The 17,001-nt window shown below is 43.2% G+C and overlaps 1 pseudogene; it reads left to right on the top strand.

The window, feature by feature from the left end:
- Positions 1-2,951: 2,951 nt before the first annotated feature.
- Positions 2,952-3,117, top strand: LOC129505450 (U2 spliceosomal RNA; annotated as a pseudogene).
- The last annotated feature ends 13,884 nt before the right edge of the window (positions 3,118-17,001 follow it).

Genomic DNA, 17,001 nt, shown 5'->3' with positions numbered 1-17,001 from the left:
TTGGACCTCTAGCCTTTAGAACGGTGAGAGAATACATTAGTTTAAGCCACTCCATCTGTGGTACTTTGTTACAGCAGTGTTAGCCAACTAACACCCTGTGTTTGGGGGTTTTGTTTTATTTTTGTTTTTTATGAATTCAGAAAGTAACAGTTTACAAGTCTGGCCAACCACATCCCAAAGGAAAAAGTAAGCGACGATCTCACAGAAGTAAAACAGAGTAAAATGTCATAGTTAGAAATAGGGATTCAGACCAGAGTCAAACTGACTAAATCCTACCGAGCTGATTATAAGCTGTGTGCCCCAGGACAAGTTGTGCCACCTCTCTGGACCTGTTTTCCTAGATGTAAAGGAGGGATCATGCTGGTGGTGGTGGTGGTGGTGGTGGTGACAGGGCCCACTTCAGAAGCCTGCAGTGAGAATTCAATGGGATAACATGTGTCAAGCACTTAGCACTGTCCCTGCACCTGGAAAACACCATGCAAGTGATTATTGTGTTGTTATTATGAACCCGAGACGTGAGCTCAAATCTGGAACCTCCTCCTTTCCAGGTATGTGACCTTGAGGACTTCACTACCTCCCTGGGTTTGCTTCGTTTGCACAGTGAAGACCTCAGTGACATTTGAGGACTTTTTCAGCTCTAAGATTTTATTATTCTAATAAATGTTGATATGAACCATTCTGTAGAGAGTAGTGGAACATCTTGATAAGTTGTGAGAAGCATAACACTGTCTGGGGTTCCTGTGCTCTATGTGTCCATGGTTGACAGACCCAAGTAAATGGGGATGCCCTTAAGGAATGACCTTCCAAGTGATTCTCTTACATACACACGCGCGCACACACACGCACACGCACACACACACATACTGTACCCTTGGATTCTGTAGGCATTAACACCAAAAGGGGGAGAAAGCAAACTTCTACTTTTAAGCAGTGCAAAGTGACTGCCGTAAATCTGTTTAGGTATCATCGTGTTTGACTTTAAGAAAATGGCTGAGCTATGGGCAAGGTAATTCAAGAAGATATAAATGGCTGCATTATAATAAGCAGACACCTATTTTAAGCATGATCTATGTTTTTGAGAAAATTCATTACAATGAGTCTTACAATACCAACCTCTTCAATGAATTTTTCATGTCTGCATACCAAGATATATATAAAACGATCGTAATCATATACCTTTGGGGCAATGCTGAGCGCCAGCTGTTTCGGGGATGATTTATAGGTTGCCACACTCAAGGTTAATAATCAGGAGAAACAGGTTACAGTATGCAATGTATTTATGTCAGGTTAGAAGTTCAGTTAGTAGAGATAGCTGTTATAAGGAGGCACACACTTTTAATTATTTTCCAAGTGCCCCCCCCCCATTTCTCTGCAATAAACTAAAAATAAATGATGTTTTACGCAGGGGAACTCCTCTGCCAAGCATATCTCCTGGTTACTGTTGGCTTTATTTAAAGGGAACCACAGCTAGGAGTTATTAGCTGTACATATGAAAACACAGTTTGAAGGTACTTAAACATCTGTGCAATGGGCCTGCATGTAGGGTATGATGGAGTTTTATGAACATCGAGGTAATTATGCCCTTCTCGAGAATGGCAGCATTTCCCTGCTAGCAGGATTTCTAGCAGGCTTCTCGGAGCTGTGGCATATACAAGCCTCAGTTCTACCTCCCAAAATGCTAAGATGTAACCCTTTGAAGGCAAAGGATACAAAGGAGAGGACCCTGGGTGACTCAGTGGGTTAAGCAGCTCAGGTCAGGATCCCAGGGTCCTGGGATTGAGCCCCGAGTTAGGCTCCCTGCTCAGCGGGGGGTCTGCTTCTCCCTCTCCCTACCCCTACCCTGTTCGTGCTCTCTCTCTCTCAAATAAATAAGTAAAATCTTTTTTAAAAAAGGCTACGAATTACTGTATCCATGTCCTAGGTCTCAGAAATACTCCTTTTCTGAACTGAGATAAAAATTTCCCTTGTCCCAAGGAACTTTTTAAAAAATATTCAATGAAGAGAAAATAACTATCCTTTATGCAGAGGATTGAGTTCATTGTGTTCCTCGCTTGTCTTCGTTGGTCTGTATAAGTCTCTCTCTTCTTTCTTCTTTCTCTTTTACCCCCTTCTGATCCCTGGGCTCCCTCCCACCTAGAGGTCAGCTGTCTAACGTGGGTATGGTATAAATAGATGTATTTATTGTTGCTTACCATTCTTTCGAAGTGAGTGTTGTCTTGTGTGCATCTTTCATGAGGTACGTGGCATTTTGTTATGTATCCTGTTCTGCTTTTTTTTTTCCTTTTGTGAGTTTATCTTATTTTTAAGAGTTTTACTGAAGTCTCATTGACCTGCATTATACTGAATATGTTGAGTCAGTGTGGACACCTGTGAACCGTACTCTACCGCACTCAGTGAACATATCCATCCACCCCCTGAAGGTTTTCTCTGGCTTCTTCTTTTTTAAGATTTTATTTATTTATTAGAGATTGAGAGAGAGAGAGAGAGAGGCAGAGACACAGGCAGATGGAGCAGCAGGCTCCATGCAGGGAGCCCGATGTGGGACCCGATCCCCCATCTCCAGGATCAGGGCCTGGGCTGAAGGCGGTGCTAAACCGCTGAGCCACCGGGGCAGCCCTCCTCTGGCTTCTTTGTAACCTCTCCTCTCACCCTTTGCCATTGCCTCACCTCCAGGCGACAGGTGATCTGCTTTCTATTGCTATAGATTAGTTTGCATTTTCCAGAATTTTATATAAGTGGAATTAGAGAGCATGTATTCTTTTTTTGGTCTGACTTTTTTCACACAGCAAACTTTTTCAGATTCATTTACATTGTGTGTATCGATAGTTTTTGTTTTTTTGTTTTTTTGGGGGGTCTTTTTTTTTTTTTTTTTGATATACCAAACTATTTGCCTAGTCACCTGCTGGTGGACATTTGGGTTCTTTTCAGTTTCTGGCTCTTAGAAATAAAACATCACTTCTCGGCCTTTTGGCTAAGATCAAGTGTAGAAATAAAACTGCTACAAATAGCCAGGTACTACTTTTTAAATAGACATATGGGGATCCCTGGGTGGCGCAGCGGTTTAGCACCTGCCTTTGGCCCAGGGCGCGATCCTGGAGACCCGGGATCGAATCCCACATCGGGCTCCCGGTGCATGGAGCCTGCTTCTCCCTCTGCCTATGTCTCTGCCTCTCTCTCTCTGTGTGTGTGACTATAATAAATAAATAAAAATTTAAAAAAATAAATAAATAAATAAATAAATAAATAGACATATGTTTTTGTTTCTTTTTCTTTTTCTTAAAAATTTTATTTATTTATTAATGAGAGACACAAAGAGAGAGAGAGGCAGAGACACAGGCAGAGGGAGAAGCAGGCTCCCTCAGGGAAGCCCAATGCAGGACTCGACCCCAGGACCCCGGGATCAGGACCTGAGCCGAAGGCAGATGCTCAACCACTGAGCCACCCAGGCGCCCCATGTTTTTATTTCTTTTGGGTAAATGCATAGGAATGGAACCTCTACATTATATGGAATGTATATGTTTTACTTTTTACGAAGCTGCCAAATGTACTTCCAAAATAGTTGCATTATTTTACTTTCCAGAAGTGTCTGCAGTTCCTTCACACACTCACCACCACTTGGTGTAGATGGTCCTTTCCATTGTAGACGTTCTAACAGTGGTATCTCATTACGGCTTTAATGTGCATTTCCCCAATAACTAATGAAGTTGAGCCTCCTTTTTATATGCTTATTCACCATCTGTATATCTTCTTTGGTGAGGTGCCTGTTCAAATCTTCTGCCCACTTGTGGAGGAGGGTGTTTGTTTTCTTGCATTGAGTTTGAGTTACTTTTATAATCTGGATACAAGTGCTTTGTCAGATATATAATTCATAAATATTCTTTCCTAGACTATGGCCCTTTTTCCACTCTCTTACTAGAGTCTTTTGAATAGCAGAAGTTTTTAGTTTTGATGAAGTTCGATTTATCAATTTGCTTCTTACGGGTCATACTTTTGGCATTGCTTGTGGACTTTACGTTCTCGTCCATTGATCTATAAGTCTGTCTTGATGCCAGAACCAGACTGTCCTGATTCCTGGGGCTCTAAAATAAATCTTGAAGCCAAGTAATATAGTTCTCCAAATTTATCCTTCCTTTTCCAACTTGTTTTAGATCTTCTAGTTCCTTTGTATTTCCATATAAATTTTAGAATCAACTTGCCAATTTCTACAAAAATCCCTACTAGGAATTTGATTGGGATCGCATTGAATCTATACACCAGTTTGAGCAGAATGACATCTTCATGATATTGAGTTTTCTAATCCCTTGAACATGATATTTGTGTAAAAATTTTTTTCTCTTAATATTTTTAAGTTTTAATGTTAAGTTTAGGATGAATTTATGTTGTTGTGTATTTACTGCATTGCTTCTAACTCTGGCATAATGTCAGTGTGTATTGGTTTCCTATTAGCACTGGAACAATTCTACACGCTTACAACAACACAAATGTGCTCTCTTAGTGCCCCGGAGGTCAGAATTTGACCACTGGGCTAAAGTCAGAGTGTCAGGCAGACTGGTTCCTTCTGGAAGCTCTGAGGGAAGAATCTATTTTCTTCCTTTTTCAGTTTCTGGTGGCTGCTTGTATTCTTTGGCTGTGGCCCTTCCTCATTTTCAAAGCCTATCACTCCAGCTTTGGTTTTGTCATCCCATGTCCCTCTCACTCTGACTCCCTTGCTTCCCTTTTATAAAGACTGTTGTGATCACACCGAGCCCACCCAGATAATTCAGGATAATCTCCCCATTTCAAGATCCTTAACTTTATCACATCTGCAAAGTCCTGTATGACATATAAAGTAACAGTCACAGGTTGCAGGGATTAGGACAAGGACATATTTGCGTTGTCCACATGACACTTGAATCCACCACATTTTAGGTACACACTTTCCCAGTGATGGACACCAGATGGGTTCCCCCCTCCCCCCACTACAAGGACTGTTGCAAAGAACATCCTTATTTATGTCTTCTTATGGACTCGTATACACATTTCCGTAAGATTTGTCCCAGGAATGAGACTTCAGGGGCACTGGTGCATGTATACACTTACTATGGCTGAGCAGCGACTGGTTGCTCCTGAGAAAGCCTGTACCAGTCCAGCCTCCACCAACCATGAATGAATGTCCCTCTGTCTCCAGTCATCACCAACATTTGCCATTGTCTTTCTAATTGTCACCAGGTGTAAATTTCTGCCCTTGATTTTATTTGCATTTCTACCAATGAGTTTGAGCTTGTCTTCATGTTTTTATTAGCCTTTTTGGTTTCATTTTGCAAATGAAACTGGTTCAGCTCCTTTTCTTCTTTCTCTATTTTTCTGGTTAATTTTATTTTATTTAGAAAGTCTGCCTTCAAGCCTGTATCAGAAAGGTGTTATCCTAGGTTTTCTTGACTTCGTAGTTTTTAGCTTTCACATTTGGTATTTATCCATCTGGATGTCACCTTTGTAAGTGCTATTGTGCAAAAATGCAATGTTATTTTTCTTCAAGGTGAACCAGTGTCCCCAATACTAGCTGCTAAATATCTCTCCTTTTCCCATTGGTTTGTAGTTCCATTGCCAACAAATACTAAGCTCCATTAGCTTCTTCTTATACCAATATCACACTTTTTCCCCCCTGTGGCTTTATGGTATATTTTATTGTCTAGTGTGGAAAATCCTTTCTCTAGTATTTTCAAGATGGATTTAGATGTTTTATTCTTCCATATGCATGTTGATGTAAGTCTAAGTCCCTCAAAAATTCAATGTCTAATCATGATTATGACTGCATCCATTCATGGGTTAATTTAAAAACACTGACACATTTCACCTCTTAAGTTGTCCATCTAAGAGCAGGGACTGTCTTCTCACTTCTTATTTATTTTTTATTTTTATTTTTTAAAATATTTCATTTATTTATGAGAGACACAGAGAGGCAGAGACCTAGGCAGAGGGAGGAGAAGCAAGCTCCATGCAGGGAGCCCGATGCGGGACTCGATCCCAAGACCCCAGGATCAGGCCCTGAACCAAAGGCAGGCACTCAACCACTGAGCCACTCAGGCATCCCTGCCTTCCCACTTTTTAGATCATCGCCTATGCTCTTCATCAATTTCAGATTTCTTCACAAAAGACTTCAGGATTTTTAGTTAATCTGTAAACAATTCCTAGGTTTTGTTGCTATTATGAACAAAAGATTTTATTCAATTTTTCATTAAAATTTCTAGTTGGTTATTTGGCAAAAACTGCTACTTTAGTAGGTTGATCACACAAATGACCTTACTAAACTCTCAATTAATCCTAATGCTTTCTTGTTCTATACCCCTGCCCCATAGGTGATCATATCACCTGTAAACAATGCCAGTTTATTGCTCTAGAAAACATTTTCCCCCATAGTCCTACAAAAGTTTCATTGTCTAAATTAGGGAGTCCCTCATTCAAGACATCTCTGCTTTTTTTTTTTAACATTTGCAATACACTTGATACTCTCTTACTGTTATGTCAGAATGCCTGAGAGAAAGACAAGAATAGTTTTAATCTGCAAAGATGCAATTACTTAAAATTATTAAAAATACACTCCTTACTAGGCCTTTCTCTTTAGAATCTTTTATTTAGTCAACACTTTGAAATTTAGTTAAGAAACATAATGAGATGGAAAAAAATTCAGAGAACTTTCAGAACTAAGGACAAAACATTTACAGTAATGGTATCATGTCCCCAGCAATTATTCCTCTTTCAACATTCTGGGGATTACTCAATCTTTTCTTTTCTCCTCAAGTTATTTGTGTAATATAGTCAGTAAGCTATTCAAATCTAGCCTATTCTATAAAGACTGGCTCATTTTTTTCCAAGTCAGTTTCACATCCTATTTTTTAAAGAGAACAAATACCTTGGAACATCCTGTGGGCTCCACATACCTAGGAAGAGTATGGTGTCATGGTTTATACTTGCCTATTGTCCCAAAGTTGTTCTAAGCATTGGCTATGTCTTAGCTCATTTGAAAGTTCTGATTCTTTTCACTGAAATATTTGAGGGGAACCGTCATTAAGTCTCACACTGGGAAAAATCGAGATCTGAATAAATTTCTATCTTATCCAATGCCTATCAGCTACTCCATTACAGGATGAACCCCAGAGATATGAGGGTCTAGGAGGAGTGCAGCCTGTAGTTCATCTTTCTGCACCCTGAACATGTTGGACCTGGAAAAAAGTGGGGGAAGCCAAGTCTAACCCACTGAAATCACAGATGAGGAAACTGACCATCCCTGGGCCACACAGCGAGAAGCAGGTACTGACACCCCGGTGCACTAACTCTTACCCATACTCCTTCGACCAGCACACAAAGGTCTCTCTTCCCACTTTTACACGGGTGAAATCCAGTGGAAGTAATCATCAAATAAAGGAAGGGGAAGACAAATCCTAAATGATAACTAACACTGTATAATTCTAGATATCTTCCTTACGACTCACATCAATTCAGAAAAGCATAGGTAATGATAGCTGACATCATTGATCCTCGCTATATGCATGTTATGTGGACTATCTCATTTAATTACCATAAAAGCCCTGATATGGGTGTTATTATTGTCATTTCTATTTCATAGATGAGGAAAGAGATCAGAAATGTCAAGTAACCTCCCCAAGGTGCCACATGTAAACAGTGGCAGAGCCAGGACTTAAATTAAGAACTCTACCTTGAGGGGATCCCTGGGTGGTGCAGTGGTTTAGCGCCTGCCTTTGGCCCAGGGCACGATCCTGGAGACTTGGGATCGAATCCCACGTCGGGCTCCCTGCATGGAGCCTGCTTCTCCCTCTGCCTATGTCTCTGCCCCTCTCTCTCTCTCTCTGTGTGACGATCATGAATAAATAAATAAAATCTTAAAAAAAAAAAAAAAGAACTCTACCCTGGGGGCACCTGGGTGGTTTAGTGGTTAAGTGTCTGCCTTCGGCTCAGGTCATGATCCCCAGGTCCTGGGATGGAGTCCTGCATCAGGCTCCCTCTGCCTATGTCTCTGCCTCTCTCTCTGTGTCTCTCATGAATAAATAAATAAAATTTTTTAAAAAAGAACTCTCTCTTGGAATGCAATAGTGGTTCAGTCAGTTAAGCATGTGCCTTTGGCTCTGGGCATGATCCCAGGGTCTTGGGATTGAGCCCTGTGTGGGCTCCCTGTTTGGTGGGGAGTCTGCTTCTCCCTCTTCCCCTGCCTCTCTCCTCCCCTGCTCATGCTTTCTCTAATAAGTAAATAAAATCTTAAAAAAAAAAATAACTTTCTCACATGTAGGTCTGTATCCTTAATCATTACCCTACAGAGGGCCAATTTTTTTTACTTCCATTCTATAGCTATGGACCTGAGGTGCAGCCCAATGTGGCAGAGTTCTTAGTTGCAGTTTAGAGCAATTGATTTTGGCTCATAAAAGAAAACATATTGAGACTCAGGACTCCAGGTTCCGAGAACATTGCAGTCCTATGATGCACCACAGGGGACTTCTTGGTCCCCACCAGACTCCTCTCCATCCCATTGTAGGGCAGCAACTCCATTGCTTCTTTATAAGCTGATCAGTTACTTCAGAATCCATCACACCCCCATCAACATACACACGCACACACACTTGGGTTTTTTACCTATTTACCCAATGGCAGGAGAGTCATGAAAAGTGCAGATGTGAGTCTCAGCTTCAAATACAATGGGACCATTACTACCTCACCTGGAGGAAGCATTCTTTCCTTGCTTATTAAGACGTCCACACAAAGGCCAGGGAGCAGAAAACAAAATGGTTGCAAGTGATCATGAGGTCATACGATTCTCATGTCTGCCCTATTCACACGTGAAAGAACACCAACCACATACTATTGCTAGTTCAGCACATTCTGTGTACCCCAAACCATGAGGTTGAATGGCATGAACCCATCATTTCCACAGGTCAAAAATTGTTACATATTTGCAGTGTCATTTTTTTCCATTTAAGAGTGAGGTTTATTCTTTCTACCTTTACCGTTGCTAGAATGGGGCCTTCGGCAGGCTATTCTGCTGTCCTGTAAGGGCATCTGCTTCTCAGAAATGGGCTGCATGGTTAGATTGGTGAATCTTGTGGACCATTGCTTGTCTTCTTTCCATTACAAGTGTGTGCTTTGCGGAAAAGTAACTTAATGTGAATGGGAGACTCCATGATGATTAATAATAACACTGTGTGGGTCATGAAGGAAGAAGCACAGTAGGAAAGAAAGCAAATGTAATCCGAATCCAGAATAAGTGTTAATTCCAGGGAGGATGGATTACCACCTCTTCAATTACAGAAAGAATCCAGGGTGATGAACCAGCTACAAGGAGGCCACCCATTCCTCCTGGGCATGGCACCATATTGACACTTAGGGTACATCACTCCTGCAGGAAACTTGGATACTCGGCCAGCTGAAGACATGCCCATGTTTGTGAGCTCATGTCCAGCTTCCCTTCCACCCTCTGTGGCCACTCACTTCATGAACCTATTGAGTGAACACTAGGTTGCTGGGGATAGTGGTTGGCTGATATTCAGAAAATAAATCATGTCACCCTTATTAACAAAAGCCTCCTCCACCACGAGGGGCTTTTGGTGCATATTTGCTTGGTACACTCCATGCTTATTCTTGGAGACCGATCCATAGTCTTTCCCTAATCTGGTCATCAACCCATAAATCTTACGCTTTACTATTTCCTTACCATATAGCCAAACAATTAACCACTACCTATACAGACAGACCTCAGCGCCTCTCTCCTTTGAGGTAAGACAGAGAATGAAAAACAGCCAAGGTTATATTGATTGGGAAGATTTCTTTTCTTAACTGGCTTTCAAGGCCACCCCTGTGTTGGAGGTAACTCTTCAGCAGCCTATTTCCGGCTGGCACCAGCATATAGTGCAAAACCATACATGCACACATCGATTTTTTCCACTTCCAGCCAACTGATCAGAACTCTCCACCAGGCCCAGGTGTGGGTTAGGGAAGGGTCATAACATAATAGGACGATGCAGCCTGGGCGTGTGAGCCATCTGCTCGTACAATTTTCTTGTGCCTTCAGGATCTGTTCAGCCTGAATGATGGGTGCTTCTGGGAATGGCTGAATTATGGCCAGGAGGATGAGATTAAACCCACTTTATGATGTGCAGTTCTGGTTTAGCTGGTGTTCTACGCTTAGAGTTTCAACATCCATCACAGTCCAGTAGCAAGGCCTGTTTCTCAAAAGAGAAATAATGCTTGCCAAGGAGTTGTGGTTTTGCTTCTAAAACCTGGAATTCCCTGCTGTGATTTTACAAGGAGTCCAGCAGAGGTTTCATGTAGCATCGTCATCTGTGGTGGACACTTTGGAACCACTGGATCTGCTGTCATGAGGCTCAAGTGGAAGGGCTGTCACTGTGGCAGACCAGCTAGATGGAGACAAGCTGGCCCCTACTTACAACGAGTAGCCTTTCAAGTTACCTGTCTGCAGGGAAGCAACACTACCAAATGTCACATATGTTGCCTCCAAATGCCAAAGAAGCTCACAAAGCACTGTGCTTCTTTCTTAGGGGCTGTAAAGTGCGATGATTAGTTCTTCAGTTTTGAGAAGGTATCCCTTCATGCCCCCATGGACCTCCCAGAGACTTTACTGATGTGGCCTTTATTTTCGTGGGGTATATTGGCTACTTTGGCTTACATGTATCTTACCAAGACATCCTTGGCACCTGCTGTTTTCTGCTCTCCAAGTTTTGTTATTATGATGTGATCGATGCAGTAGATCAGGGTGATGTCTTTTGGGAAAGAGAGATGACCAGGGATCCGTTGGCACAGCCCTGAAGCAAGGTGATGAGGAAGTACGAGATACTGCTGCCCAATCAGGCACAAGCAAACTTCTGAATGTTCTCTACTTGTTGCGGCGGAGGAAAAAAGTACACGTTTTTTATTTTCATTTATTTTTTAAAAATATTTCATTTATTTATTTATGAGAAACACAGAGAGAGGCAGAGACACATGCAGAGGGAGAAGCAGGCTCCCTGTGGGGAGCCAGATGTGGGACTTGATCCCAGGACCCCAGGATCATGACCTGGGCCAAAGGCAAACGTTCAACCACTGAGTCACCCAGGTGTCCCAAAAATATGCACTTTTTAAAGGCAGTGCCAGCATCGAAAGTACCAGGGACTGTATTGATTTATTTCAGTAGAGAGACCTCATCTGGAAGAGCAGTGCCAATTAAAACAACCATCTTATTAACCGCATGATAATCCACTGTCATTCATTCTCCAAAACCCATCTATCCTCTGCATAAAGTCTGTTGCCTCTAACCAGTTCTGGTTTCATTTTCTTTTTTTAAGATTTATTTATTTATGATAAACACACACACACACACACACACACACAGAGGCAGAGACACAGGCAGAGGGAGAAGCAGGGTCCATGCAGGGAGCCCGACGCGGGACTCGATCCGGGGACTCCAGGATCGCGCCCTGGGCCAAAGGCAGGCGCCAAACCACTGAGCCACCCAGGGATCCCTCAGTTCTGGTTTTAATTCCTTCATCGATGAGCATCTTTAGTCAGAAGCAACAAATATGGACCCTGGCTGATTTATATACTATACAACCCCTTACATCTTTGATGAAAAAACTTATCTCTGCATTTGTCCCAGAGATAAAGTATAGGTTTTGATTTACTATCTATTGGGGGCCGTCAGTATGCTTCAGGGACTTCCATCAGATTCTCTGGCCTTAGTAGCCTTCTTTTCACTTCTCAGGGAGCCCCAAAGTGAGGATTCCACTACTTCTTCGGGTGACACACTTAGTAATGGGGGAAGGGTTAAAGATGTCACTGAATCTCCTGGGATAGGATTTTGGTCAAAACTTGATATATTTTTTTTAAGATTTTATTTATTTATTCATGAGAGACACAGAGAGAGAGAGGCAGAGACACGGGCAGAGGGAGAAGCGGACTCCCTGCAGGGATCCCAATGCGGGACTCCATCCTAGGGCTCCGGGATCACCACCTGACCAAAGGCAGATGCTCAATCACTGAGCAACCCCGGTGCCCCTCAAAACTCAATTTCTTACCTTACTCCCCCGAGGCTGCCTTTCTGACTAGAAGGCTTCAGTGGTATTCTGGGTGTTCTTGAGGAATAGGTGTTTTCTAAGACCACCAGCAACCCAGCCTATAGAGAATGGCAACCCGGGTGTCCTACAAAAACATTAGCCCTTACTTCACCCATGCATTTGTCCATGTGTGGAAGAAGGGAGTGTTTTCTTGGGGTCCTCTTTGGAGGCAAGGTAAGGTCTGAGGGAATGTGTTTCACTTAGTCACTTACGATGAATCTTCTCTCAACATTCCTCTCTCCCCAAACTCCAAGGCTTTGGATTCCTTCAACTACATTTCATCAACTAATTTTTGGCATCTCAGTCTCATTCAGCAGGGACTATCAATGATTACAGACTTCAGACAGCTAAACAAATAAACAACTGAAACTGTTCCCAGCTGCCTGAGCTAACTCAGTGAACCCAGACTCTCTGGCAAATAGACCTATAATCAAATCCAGTTCAGGCTACAAATATGTACTTCTGTCCTTAGTATGGCTCATCAGAGTACATCCCCGTATCTAGTTGCCAAATTTGCGCTAAAAGAAATTACGTATTTTGCTATGTAAGTCTTTTCTGCTCAGACTGGGTAGTAGACTTGACCTTCCAGAACATTCTGGGACTTTAGTTAAAATGCTAACTAGAAGTGTAAGAATGTCATAACTGAAGGGCATGAAGACAACTTTTGGCCTGATGAAGTGACTGGGGCTCTTCCACGAGGTGACAATGGTCAGAGAAGGGGAGATGGAGTGTCATGGCCATTGTGGCAGGTTCATGGGAAGCCAGGGGACCTTTTCCCCAGAGCCTGTTGGAGCCTCCCCAGATCGGCATTCCAACTCCTAGGCTTTTACTCTTTCCTAATCAATGCTCTAAATGTTGTACAAAAGATGTAGTGAGGCTGTGGATTCAACTGGCAATGGAGTTCATTGGCCTGCAGGGTCCAATTTTGAGTTTGGCTTCATCGGGAAATATGGCTGCAAGAAATAAGAGTTTATTTTAACAGTCATAGTGTTAAAGTCTAGTGTTTTGGGGCGATGCTTTGGGCCAAGAATTTACATATTTGAGCTCTTTTAAATTGCCTATCCCCTGTAGAGATACCAACCCCACTGTTAGATCTTAGATCTTGAATTCCTTCCGGTTTCCATCCCATTGTTTGGCAGCAGTCACACGGTCCCCTGAAGCCTGCTATGTATGAATGAGTGCTTTATTCAGAGGACCACAGGTCACGATATATGAACCATTTTGCCACCACGCTGTAGGACCCGAAAGAATCACACCTTACCTGCGTGTTTTATTCCCTTGTTATCTTCTCCAACTAGGCCTGGTAACCAACCCCAGACTTCCTGAGATTTACCTCAAAATCTGTTTCCCATAACCACTCTGGTTCCAATTTCTCCATCTGTGAGCATTCTGAGTTGTACGCAGGGTGGGTTTGATTTAAGCAGAAAAGAAACTCATTTAAAAAGATATTGGGGGGATCCCTGGGTGGCTCAGCAGTTAAGTGCCTGCCTTCGGCCCAGGGCATGATCCTGGAGTCCCGGGATCAAGTCCTGCATTGGGCTCCCTGCATGGAGCCTGCTTCTCCCTCTGCCTGTGTCTCTGCCTCTCTCTCTCTCTCTCTGTCTCTCTCTCTCTGTCTCTCTCTCTCTGTCTCTCTCTCTCTCATGAATAAATAAATAAAATCTTAAAAAAAAAAAAGATATTGGGAATCCCAGAGAATTTCTAGGAGGGTGAGAGAAAAAGGAGTAAAACCCCCAGATTCCATCGCAGATTCTCTCCAGTGAAGACCCCAAGGCTATTCTCTCCCCGTTGGGCTCCCACCCCAATGCCATTGGCTGAGTCCTGGGGCATGAGAACCAGGACTCTAGACTTTGCTCTCTGAGGAGCTTGACTTGCTGCTGTCAGCCCTGTCGCTCTGGATAGGACACACTGTGAAGGACACCTTAGATACCTTCCCAATAATGCACGATTTCAGTCAAGTTATAAAACATCAGGCAAAGCCAAACTGAGGAGCATTCCACAACATTACTGACAAATACTCTTTGAAAGTGTCAAGCTTGTGGGGTGCCTGGGTGGCTCAGTGCATTAAGCACCCAACTCTTGATTTCAGCTCAAGTCATGATCTCTCTGGCATCTGGCTGCCCACTCAGTGGGCAGTCTGCTTGCCCCTCCCCCACTTGTGTGTTTTTTTCCTCCCTCTCTCAAATAAATACAGAGATAAAATATTTTTTTTAAAAAAATCAAGCTTATGAGGAACAAGGAGAACTGAGGAACTGTTACTGAGAGGGGGAGACAAGGAGATGTGACAGCCAAGTGCAATGTGGCATGCTGGATTGGGTCTGGATTAGAAAAAGGAATTAGTGGGATCCCTGGGTGGCACAGCGGTTTGGCGCCTGCCTTTGGCCCAGGGCGTGATCCTGGAGACCCGGGATTGAATCCCACGTTGGGCTCCCGGTGCATAGAGCCTGCTTCTCCCTCTACCTCTCTTTAAAAAAAGAAAAAGAAAAAGGAATTAGTGAAAAAACTGACAAGATCCAAATAAAGTTTGCCGTTTAGCTAATAGAATTATTCTAATGTGAGTTTCTTCGTTTTGATAATTGCATGATGGTTACATAAGATGTAAACCTACGGGAAGTTGTATGAGGAAGATGCAAGAACTCTTTTGGCAACTCATCTGAACATCTAAAATGATCTCAAAATAAAAAGAACCAAAACCAAACAACACTATGCCCTGTAACCAATGGCATATTTGGATAGAGGGAAATGCTATATTTTTGTCTCTCCAAAGGCTGCTTCCCTGGCTTGTTCTATCAGGGACCCTAGGTAGCAGAGGTCTGCAGAGAGAGGAGGAAGTTCGCAGGGGTGGGAGGGAGGGAGAGAAGTAAGAGTGGGTGGGGAAACCCCATGACAAGCTCGTGGGGGAGGTGTTCTTAAGGAGGTCATTGGGATGCCTTAAATTCTGCCTTAAAAATGACTATTTGCTTATGGGACTGGCTTTGGAGGTCACGATTTACCAATCTGGAATAAGGAGGGAGAACTCCCCATGGGGTAGTAGTCAGTCTTTGGCACCTGAACTAGGCTCTTACTTAGAAATGATTTGTTTTCTGGGGTGCCTGGCAGGCTCAGTCAGTGGAGCAGGTGACTCTTGATCTCAGAGGGTCATGAGTTCGAGCCCCACGTTGGGCATAGAGATTACATAAAAGTTTTTTTAGAATAAAAGAAATGATTTTCCAGGGCAGCCCGGGTGGCTCAGCGGTTTAGCACCGCCTTCAGCCTGGGATCGAGTCCCAGTAGTTTAGCGCCTACCTTCGGCCTAGGGCGTGATCCTGGAGTCCCAGGATCGACTCCCATGTTGGGCTCCCAGCATGGAGCCTGCTTCTCCCTCTGCCTGTCTCTGCCTGTATGTGTGTGTGTGTGTGTGTGTGTGTGTGTGTCTCATGAATAAATAAATAAAATCTTAAAAAAAAAAAAAGAAATTATTTTCCTACTAATGACAGCACTGTCCAATAGAGAGCTCTATGATGTCAGAAGTGTTGTACGTCTGTGCTGTCCTATACTGTTGCCCAGTACAGCACATGTGGCCATGCTGCCCTGGAAACGTGGCTCGTCTAATGGAAAAACAAGGCTAAATGTAAATAGCCACATGTGCTAACGTCTGCCGTACTGGACAGTGCAGCTCCAATAACCAGCTTCGGCCTTTTTTTTTCCTGTTGATCGAGATATGGCTCAACACAGGCAAAGAGTTACAATTTTAAAGATGTGTATGTATGTATGTTATCGACTACCCAGACCTGAAAGACGTGTTGAAATCAGGAAGAGTTTTACAACTGGTAAATCGGTAAATTGGTAAATCATGGAATTTCATGGCTGGAAGAGACTGAAAGCTTGTTTGTTCCAACCTCCTCGTCTTACTGCCGAGAAAATGGGGAATACATTGATTTTTCCAGGATCCAGGGCAAGATAAGAGCGGAGGCAGAACTAGAACGAATGTCTGGGCTGCGCACACCTGCATGTGGCCTCACAAACCTAGAACTAGAGGTTGCCCTTGCAGCCACATTCAGGATAATCCACATGCGTACTTAGGAGTTACAGACGCACCCTGCTCCACCCTCCCTACCTCCTCATTGCTCCCTGGCCCTCCCTGTTGAGCCTCACCAAAATATCCCAAATGTGACATTTGAAGAACAAGTCCTTTTGAACAAAAAGTGGCAAAGCCTCCGTCTTTCCAGCCATATGGTCTCTCTTCTGGCCCCAAGGGAGGAGAAGAACTAAATAATAAATCCTCTAGAGGATACAGAATCAAGGACACCAGAGAGCCTTCTCATAAATTGCCTCTCCATTACAATTTGAGTATATTCACAACGGAGAACTCTAAATAAGATGAGGGAGAGGCTAATTCATTTTATAAACATGGCTTTAAATCTCTTCCTGTACCTGAGCCACAAAATTAATTATGGAGGTGATGAAACTGGGGGGGGGGGAGCGTTGTTTGTAATGAATATTACCCGAGCTGCTGTCTTGCTTTCTTAACCAGTTCACTTTCCAAAGATGAGGAGATCATTTCATGAATTTAAATCTTACAGGGTAATTCAGCAGAAAATATAGGTGATATTCACATCGCCAAAGGACACCCTGGGGTTCTTCTAAAACAACCAGCACGGGTTAGGTCCCCTAGGGGTGCAGACAGTGGGAACACCCACCTTTGGTTGGAAATAATGAAATTCCAAAGACAAGTGACCACTTCTCGCAAGTTCGTGTGTGACAGAGCCTGTGACAGTGCGCTATTCCAGATGTTTTCTTTCTGGTGTGAGTCTGGGGGTCCTTGAAAAGGCCTGTTTCTCCCAACTGCTTTCCCGGAATGCAGAAACCAGAGCTTCACCTGATTGTCAAGGGAGACCATTCCTAGAAGTTTCACATCTTGAGCTAGCTC

Source organism: Nyctereutes procyonoides, unplaced genomic scaffold, assembly GCF_905146905.1.
Source record: "Nyctereutes procyonoides isolate TBG_1078 unplaced genomic scaffold, NYPRO_anot_genome, whole genome shotgun sequence".
Classification (NCBI taxonomy): domain Eukaryota; kingdom Metazoa; phylum Chordata; class Mammalia; order Carnivora; family Canidae; genus Nyctereutes; species Nyctereutes procyonoides.
The sequence above is the reverse complement of the archived record's forward strand: the minus strand, read 5'-3'. Positions and strand labels throughout refer to the sequence as shown.